This window comes from Choloepus didactylus, chromosome 16 (assembly GCF_015220235.1).
Source record: "Choloepus didactylus isolate mChoDid1 chromosome 16, mChoDid1.pri, whole genome shotgun sequence".
NCBI lineage: Eukaryota > Metazoa > Chordata > Mammalia > Pilosa > Megalonychidae > Choloepus > Choloepus didactylus.
In genome coordinates, this window is record NC_051322.1 from 11469619 (window position 1) to 11478936 (window position 9318).

General features: G+C 32.9%; 1 non-coding gene across 1 annotated transcript; it reads left to right on the forward strand.

Annotated features, from left to right (window-relative positions):
- The first annotated feature begins 1358 nt into the window (after nucleotides 1–1358).
- On the forward strand, nucleotides 1359–1464 carry LOC119511928. The gene has a single exon (XR_005212274.1). It is a non-coding gene; the product is annotated as a U6 spliceosomal RNA (small nuclear RNA).
- Nucleotides 1465–9318: the final 7854 nt, after the last annotated feature.

Consider the following 9318-nt stretch of genomic DNA (forward strand, 5'->3'; position numbering starts at 1 on the left):
ACACTCTTGGCCCTGACTCTTCCATCAGAATAAGTCAGTATACTGGAATTTCTGTTTTATATTCTAATATCTTTGAAAATCTAAAGCTTTTATATATACAACATATACATGTAAATATATATATATATATATATATATATAGTTATATATTAAGTAAATATATGTGCATATATAAATATTCTTAAAATGTAATGTTTTCTTTTAGTTGTGTTTAAGTTTATAAAATGAGTATCATGCTCTGTGAAATCTTCTGGGATTTGCTTTCTTAAATTCAGTTACTAAGACTCATCTATCTTGTTGATTGTTGCTGTACCCTATTTGTTTTATCTACTTTATAATATAGAATTTCAGGAATATACCAAGATATAAACATCCACTATTAGTATTTTAATTGTTTCCAGCCTTTTGTAGCTCTGAATATTCTTGTATATGTCTCCTGGTGTATATGTGCAACATTTTCTTTTGATACATACCTAGGAGGAGAATAGCCAGATTGTACTTTTTTTAAAAAAAATTGGGATCAAGTTCCCATAACTAAAAATTGGCCATTTTAAAGTGAAAATTCAGTAGTATTTAGTTTGTCCAAAATGCCATGCAAGCGCTACCTCTACCTAGTTCCAAAATACTTTCAGCACCCTGAAAGTAAAGCCCCTGCCCATTAAGCAGCTGCTCCCATTCCCCCATCCACCAAGCCGCCCCTGGCAACCAGCAAGCTGGTTTCTATCTCTATGGATTTGTCTATTCTGGATACTTTTTATAATGGAATCATATAATAGGTCCTGTTTTGTGCCTGCCTTCTTTCACTTAGCATAATGTATTTGACATCAATGTTACAGCATGTATCTGCACTTCATTCTTTTTATTGCTGAAAAATATTCCATTGTATGGATATACCATAATTCGTTTAACCATTCAAACACTGATGGACACTTGGGTTGTTTCCATTTTTCGGCTATTGGGAATAGTGCTATTATAAGCATGTGTGTTACATGTACCTGTTTCAGGACCTATTTTCAACTTTCTTGGGTATATATACTTAGGAGTGGAATTCCAGGTCATATGGTAACTCTATATTTAGCTTTTTGAGGAATTGCCAAACTGTTTTCCATAGTGACTGAACCATTTTACATCCCCAACAGCAATGTACACTTGTTACTTTTTTTAAAATTTTAACTTAATGAAATTAAAATTTAATTATATCCTCATGGGTGTGAAGTGGATATCTCAATGGGTTTTGATTTGCATTTCCCTAAAGACGAATAATGTCAAGTATCTTTTCATGTGCTTGCACTCCATTTGTATATCTTCTTTGGATGAATGTCTATTCTATTTTGCATGTTTAAAAATTGCATTGTTGTGTTTGCTTCGACAGGACATATAACTAAAATTGGAATGATATGGAGAAAATTAGCATGGCCCCTGTGCAAGGATGACATGCAAATTCATGAAGTGTCCCATTTTTTGTGTGTGAACCTTAAGTTAAACCCTGGACTATAGTTAATAGTACAATGATAAAAATGTGCTATCATCAATTGTAACAAATGTTCCATGCCAATGAATGCTGTTGTTGGTGGAATTGTGTATGGGAATCCTGTATTTCATATGTGATTGTTCTATAAACAACTTCTCTAATAAAGAAAAAATATTTTAAAAATGCATTGCTTGTCTCTCTGTTATTGAGTTATAAAAGTTCTGTAAAGCCTCTAAATAGTAGACCCTTAAAAGATAGATGATTTGATAATATTTTCTCCCATAAGGTAGGCTGTCTTTTCATTTTCTGGATAATATCCTTTGACATGACAGTTTTTTTTTAATATTGATGAAATCCAATTTATCTATTTTTTTCCTTTGGTGGTCATGCTTTTGGTATCATAACAAAGAATCCCCTGCTAAAACTAAAGTTGATAAGATTTATCTGTTTTCTTCTAAAAATTATAAAGTTTTAGCTCTTATATTTAGATTTTTGATTGATTTTTGAGTAATTTTTTGTATATAGTGTGAATATAGTCCAACCTCATTCTGTTGCATGTGGATATCCAGTTTTCCCAGTGCCATTTGTTGAAGAGACTATTCTTTCCCCCGATGTATGGTCTTGATACTCTTGTTGAAAATCAATTGGTTATGGATGTATTGGTCTCAACTCTATTCTATTCATCTGTCTGTCTATCTGTCAGTCAGTACCAAATCTTAGCTTTGTAGTAAGATTTGAAATTGGGAAGAATGGATGATTTGACTTTTATCTTCTTTTTCAAAATTGCTTTTGCTCTAAGGGCACCTTGCAATTCCATGTAAATTTGAAGAATGGCTTTTCCATTTCTGCAAAAAGGCTGTTGGAATTTTGATGGCTATTACCCTGAATCCATAGATTGCTTTAAGTAGAATTACCATCTTGACTCTATTAAACCTTCTGATTCATGATCATGGATGTCTTTTCATTTATTTACATCTTCTTTAATTTCTTTCAACAACAATTTATAAGTCCAGTGTACACATCTTTTATCTCCTTGGTTAAATGCATGCCTAAGTGTTTTATTCTTTTATATGCTATTGCAACTATAATTATATTCTTAATTTCCTTTTAGGGTTGCTTATTGCCAGTGTGTTGATCTTGTACCCTGGAAATTTGCTGAATTTGTTTATCAGCTCTAGTGGATTCTTTGGCATTTTGTATGTGCAGGGTTGTATCATTTGAGGATAGTTCCTTTCCAACTCAAATGTCTTTTTATTTTCTTGTCTAACTGCCCTGGCTAGAACTCCCAGTACAATATTAAATAGCAGTAGTGAAAGATTTAGGGTCTTAAACCTGGTCTTAGGGAGAAAGATTTATGTTGTTCACCACTGAATATGATGTCAGCTGTGGGTTTTTCATAAATACCCTCTGTCATGTTGATGATTACCTTCTATTTCTAGTTTTCTGAGTATTTTTATCATGAAAGTGTTGGGTTTTGTCAAATACTTTTTATGCATTATGTAAGACTATAATATGTGGTTTTTTTCCTTTTATTCAATTAATGCAGTGTGTTACTATACACCAATTGATTTTCTTATATTAAACCACCCTTGCATTCCTGGGATAAATTGCACATCGTCATGATGTCTAATACTTAGCATGTTGTTAGTTTTTATTGGTTAGTATCTTGTTGAGAACTCTTGAATCTATATTCATAAGGGATATTAGTTTGTAGTTTTCTTTTCCTGTGATATCTTTGTATGGCTTTGATATCATCAGAGTAATGCTGATCTCAGAATTAGTTAGGACTTCTTTCCTCCTGTTCTATTTTTTAGGAAAGTTTGAGAAGAATTGGTGTTAATTCTTTAAACGTGTGGTAGAAATCAACAGTGAAGCCAGCTGGTTGTGGACTTTTCTTATTTTAATTATTACAGGTCTGTTCGGAATTTTTATTTCTTCTTGAGCCAGTTTTGGTAGTTGGGTGTTTTTAAGAATTTGTCCATTTCATCTAGGTTACCTAACTTGTTGGCATAAAATGTTTCATAGTAATCTCTTACATTCCGTTTTAGTTCTATAAGATCAGTAGTAATGTCCCGTTTTCATTTCTGATTTTAGTAATTTGAGTCGTCTCTCTTTTTCTCAGTTTAGCTAAAGATTTGTATAATTTTGTTGATGCTTTCAGAGAATCAACTTTTTCATTTTTTCTCTCTACTGTATTTTTCTATTCTTTATTTCATTTCTCTCTATGATCTTTATTAATTTCTTCCTTCTGCTAGCTTTGGATTTAGTTTGCTCTTCTTTTTCTAGTCCCTTATAGTATAAGTTAGGTTACAGATTTGAGATCTTTCTTCTTTTTTAATGTAGGTGTAAGTGTAGTTGTAAATTTCTCTCTGAGCACTGCATCCCATGGTTTTGATATGTTGTGTTATTTGCATTTGTTTCAAAGTATTTTCTAATTTTCATTGTGAATTCTTCTTTGACCCATTGGTTACTTATAAGTATGTTGTTTAATTTTAACATATTTGTGAATTTTTAAATTTTCCTTCTGTCACTGATTTCTAGTTTCATTCCATCGTGGTCAGAGAAGATACTTTATATGATTTTGATATTTTAAAATTATTGAGATTTTTTTGTGGCCTTGCATATGGTCTAACCTGGAGAATATTTTATGTGCACTTGAGAAGAATGTATATCATGTGTTTGTTGAGTGGAGTGTTTTTGTATGTTTGTAACTTGGTTCATAGTGTCATGAACTACTTAGGTATAGTGTCATTCACATTCTCTATTTTCTTACTGATCTTCTGTCTAGAAGTTCTATCCATTATTGATAGTGGAGAATTCAAATCTCAAGATAGTATTGTAGAACTTTCTATTGTACCCTTCCATTCTTTGAAGTTTTGCCTCATTTCTTTCACGAGTCTGTTGTTGGGTGATTACATGTTTATAATTTGTATACCTTTTATGGATTGACCCTTTTCTCAATATGCAATGTTCTTTTTTGTCTCTTGTAACAATTTTTGACATCAAGTCTATTTTGTCTATACATTAGTATAGCCACTCTAGTTTTGTTTTTTGTTCAGTTAATATTTGCATGGACTATATTTTTCCATCCTTCCACTTTCAACCTATTTGCACCTTTGGGTTTAAAGTGAGCCTGCCTTATTTCAGCTTCAATTTGACAAAATAATTCCCATGTGGCTCCAAAAACTGTTTTAGCAGTGTACAGTCTCAGAAACAATTGCAAAAGATTCTGTTTAAACACAGCTTTGCCAACCCTTGATATTTTGAGATTTTTTTTTTATATTTTTGCCAATCCCTTATAAATAATTACATTCAATACATCTTCATAGACTTATTGGCCTAATGTTTTTCTTATTTGGTTTCTAGTCTTTTGTCCTTTACTTTTTATCTGTACATGTCCTTGTTATAATCTTGGTAATAATCCTTTGTCAGTTGTAAGTTTTGCAAGTATCTTTACCAAGTATACACCATGTTTATAATTTATATTGCTATTTAAGACATCTTCAATGAATAACAGTAATTTGATTAATATGATAAAAACTGTTTTTTTAGAGTTGGGACTTATTCAATATATTTTTAAATACTTTCATATTCCAAGATCAGAAAAATAGTAACCTCTATTCTCAACTAAAACTTTTAAAATTTTGTTTTGTCTTTAAGTTTTCAATACGACTGGAGTCAATTTCTATATGTAATGTAAGGAAGGAATCAAATTTTATTTTTTCCATATAGAAATACATTTTAATAGGTACATAATTAAATTCAGTGTGTTCTAGTGATCTGATGTAGCAAATCTATCATGTAAAAATTTTATATATTCTACATACAGAGTTTATTTTATAAAGTCTAATTCTAGGCCCAATTTTCTATTTTTTTGGTCCTGCACACATTCTGAATTACCAGAAGGAATGGAGTTGCAGCAGAGAGACACTTTGAAGACAGCTGTTGAAAGCTGATGCTGACATTTTGGAAAATGCCATTTTGAAAGGTGTGCCAGTTTGAATGTATGATGTCCCCCAGAAAAAGCCATATTCTTTGATGCAACCTTGTGGGGCAGACATAATAGTGGGGATTAAGTTGGAATGTTTGGATTAGGTTTTTTGCATGGAGATGCGCCCCACCCAACTGTAGATGATAACTGATGGGATATTTCCTTGGAGGCGTGGCCCCACCCATTCAGGGTGGGCCTTGATCAGTGGAGCCATATAAACGTGCTGACTAAAAGAGATGGAAGGGAGTGCAGCTGGGAGTGATGTTTTGAAGAGGAGCAAGCTTGCTAGAGAGGAATGTCCTGGGAGAAAGCCGTTTTGAGGCCGGAGCTTTGGAGCAGACGCCGGCTGCCTTCCTAGCTAACAGAGGTTTACCGGACGCCACTGGCCATCCTCCGGTGAAGGTACCCGATTGCTGAGGTGTTACCTTGGACGTTTTGTGGCCTTAAGACTGTAACTGTGTAGTCAAATAAACCCCCGTTTTATAAAAGCCTATCCATCTCTGGTGTTTTGCATTCTGCAGCATTAGCAAACTAGGACAAAAGGCAACCTGGGAGCAAGCAGATGCCAGCCACATGCCTTCCCAGCTAACAGAGGTTTTCCAGATGCCAGTGGCCTTTCTCCAGTGAAGTTACCCTTTGTTGATGCCTTACCTTAGACACTTTACGGCCTTAAGACTATACTTTTTAACCAAATAAATCCCCTTTATAAAAGACAATTCATTTCTGGTGTTTTGAAAACAGCAGCATTAGCAAACCGGGACACCAGCCTTCATAATAAATCCTGATATACATAGAACAAGCCCCCCTCCCGAATCAGTCTCCTCAGAAGTATCCTACCTATTCTTGATTCTCCATAAATTTTGTCATTCATGTACAGAAATTCAATTATCATATAATTGGAACTTATATCTTGTTAAAATTTACATCTTACTAAACACTCCTTATATTCATATTAGTTGCTAATTTCCTTGGTTGTCTAAAAATAAGGCAATAATTTGGAAATAAGCTCTACTTAATCTTGTAATATGAGTTTAAACTTTGAAACTGAACAATTATTGTTCAACATAACAGTTTATCCACAGAAAATAAGACTCCTTATCTATGAAATGTCTGTAATACTAGCTTATTTTACAGGCTTGTAGTGAAGATGGAGTAATACACCACCAATACCGTGCATTGTATGGTATTTAGCAAGCATCCAAAGGTCCTTCTTGTTTTACTAGAAGGACAATTATGACTGGAGTCAAGGGTTCTTCTGTGTACCGTGATTTAAGTGGCACTTGGTCACACAGTGATGGCAGCATCATGACAAGGAATGCTGGTGCAGTCAAAGAAGCACATGGCATTGAAAATGTCGTTCCTTAAAGGACAGAATACTCATCGAGGCAAAAGTAGGAAGAGCACATTTAATTTAATCTAAGGCAATGAGAGGAATGAGCAAAATGCTAGAATGAAAAGTCAGAAGTTTTCCACAAGTGCAGCAGACATGAGGATCTGCTCATCTCAAAATGATACTCTTTGATAAATTAACAAATTGAATTATATGCACACCTTGTCAGTTTGGTTAGCATGAGTCTTTGCAAGGTACAGAATCAAGATTCTGGGAACCCAAACTCAAACTCTGGACTCTGAAACATTCTGAATAAGCTGAGGTCTTATCCTTGAACTGTACTTCTCAGGAAAAAAATCAGTCTCTTTCTTAGGCATTATTCATTTCTGGCACCACTATTCTGCTAATCAAATGTTTTCACAATCTTATGGAAATTTCCATGCACGTGCAGCCTCCAGACAAGAACCTTGCCTATCTCTTCAAGCAGATTGTTGGTATGGCACTATAAGTAAAAATAGTGCCATTAATGCCAGTAGGCCAAGGATAAAATAGTAATCTTAGCATTTAATAAATATGAGGATGACCTAATATTCCTTATTATGTACAAAGTTAAACCACTGGTAAAGATTGAAAGTAGGTCTCAATTCCCTGATCCCTAGGTCAGTGATGTTCAAGTGAAAGTACTTTAAACATCAGAATTACATAGAGTTAAGTTATCATTATTTTTCCGGGGGAAAAAAACATCCATTTTTCTTCTGCATCTTCATGGAGAATTACCATTCTGTAAACTCTTTTCATAATTATTTGTGTGATTTGAATGAACATTTCTTAAAAGGTATCATGATCAACACCCAAATATTATTTGGTCTAATTTCAGAATTGTAAACTTTCAGACATTGTTAGTAATATCTACATTTTATTGATATCCATATTTCTTAAGTTGATATACACCTAAATAGAATAACACAACACACACACACACATATACACATCCCACAACATATATAACCTAAATTTACTGCCTTACATATAAGTTCTCTCTATCAAACCTTAAGCTTTTTAGATTTCACTTGTCTTAGTTTCTCTTTATCAGATAAATATTGAAATAGAAAAACTGCCTGTGTCTTCTCCATTTCTAAATTAATATAAAATACATTTGTTAATGTATTATGCTCATGTCTTATTTTAATTATTATATTTTTCATACTATTCAAATCAATAGACAAATAGCGTTTGTTTTCTATTTCATTAATTTTATAATAGTACTTTTTAGAGTACAATTTGTACTACATATTACTTAAAAAGTTCCAGTAGGCCAAGTATACAAACTATTTTCTGCCTCTTTAGATACAGCTTTGCATATTTTCATTATTTAGGGAGGAAGCAGAATGCTAAACATCCTTTCCTCATTAAAGATTAATTTCAGAAAGATTTTAATGCTGTTAAATAAGATCAAAATAAAAATTAGAAGAATTATGTAATTAACAATAATGTTTGACTAATATCATTTTCCTGGTAGTACAGGCAAAGAATAAAAAAAGTACCTATTTAGAAATATGCATTGTTGATTGCAGATTAAGCAACAGATCCTAGGCCTCCAAGTGCTACTGTTTCTTTGAATTATATAAGTAAACAGTCATGAAATTATATGAGCAGCAGTTTCTTCATTTTAAAAAGAGAAAAATAATGTTAAACTATCTCACAGAGCTGTGGTAAATAACCATCAAAATCTTAATAAGTCACTTTATAAATGTCAAAACACAGAAATGATGGTCTTCAGCATAGTTGTCTTCAATCAGTCTTTCTTAGAATTACTCAATTGAAATATTTCATCTTGCCCCCTCCAGAGGGAAAACACTTATTAATGTTGGTGAATGTCTAGAATTTCCTAGGAGAGATATTACAAGTATCCACCATTTTAGAGGATAACAAATATTGAGAGTTTACTGTTCACTAGCTTTTAAATGCTTTCAGGGTATTTACTCATTTAATCCACATTAAGTCCTATGATTAAGAACCAACATTATTGTGGTAAAATGAGGATATTGAGGTGACTGGAAGAGAAGATAACTTGCCTTTTGATACAAATTTTTTCAGAGATAGATCCAGGATTTGAACTTTGATTCACAAACTCAAGCTCTTAACCATTAGCCTATATCCGGCAAGATGTTTCTCCTTATGACAGATGAACAGGTTTCCACCGAATTATACAAATAGGTTTTCCCATTGAATTATTCTTTTCAATGTTATATTTGATAGAGACCTTTAAATTGTTTTTCAAAAGTGATCCACATACTAAATGTAACTGTCTGGGGGTGTTTGTTAAAAATCCAAATTCATTAGCTCCTTACCAGACATTCTGAATCAAAATTTCACAAGAAAGTCTCAGGCAACTACATTTTCAACAAGCCCTTCAGATGATGCTATATGTGCAAAAGTTGAAAACAACAGGCATGTATCATAGAATTTGTAAGAAAACTCCTTAAGGCTTATGTAAGGACAGTAACTACATTCCAGGTAATTGTC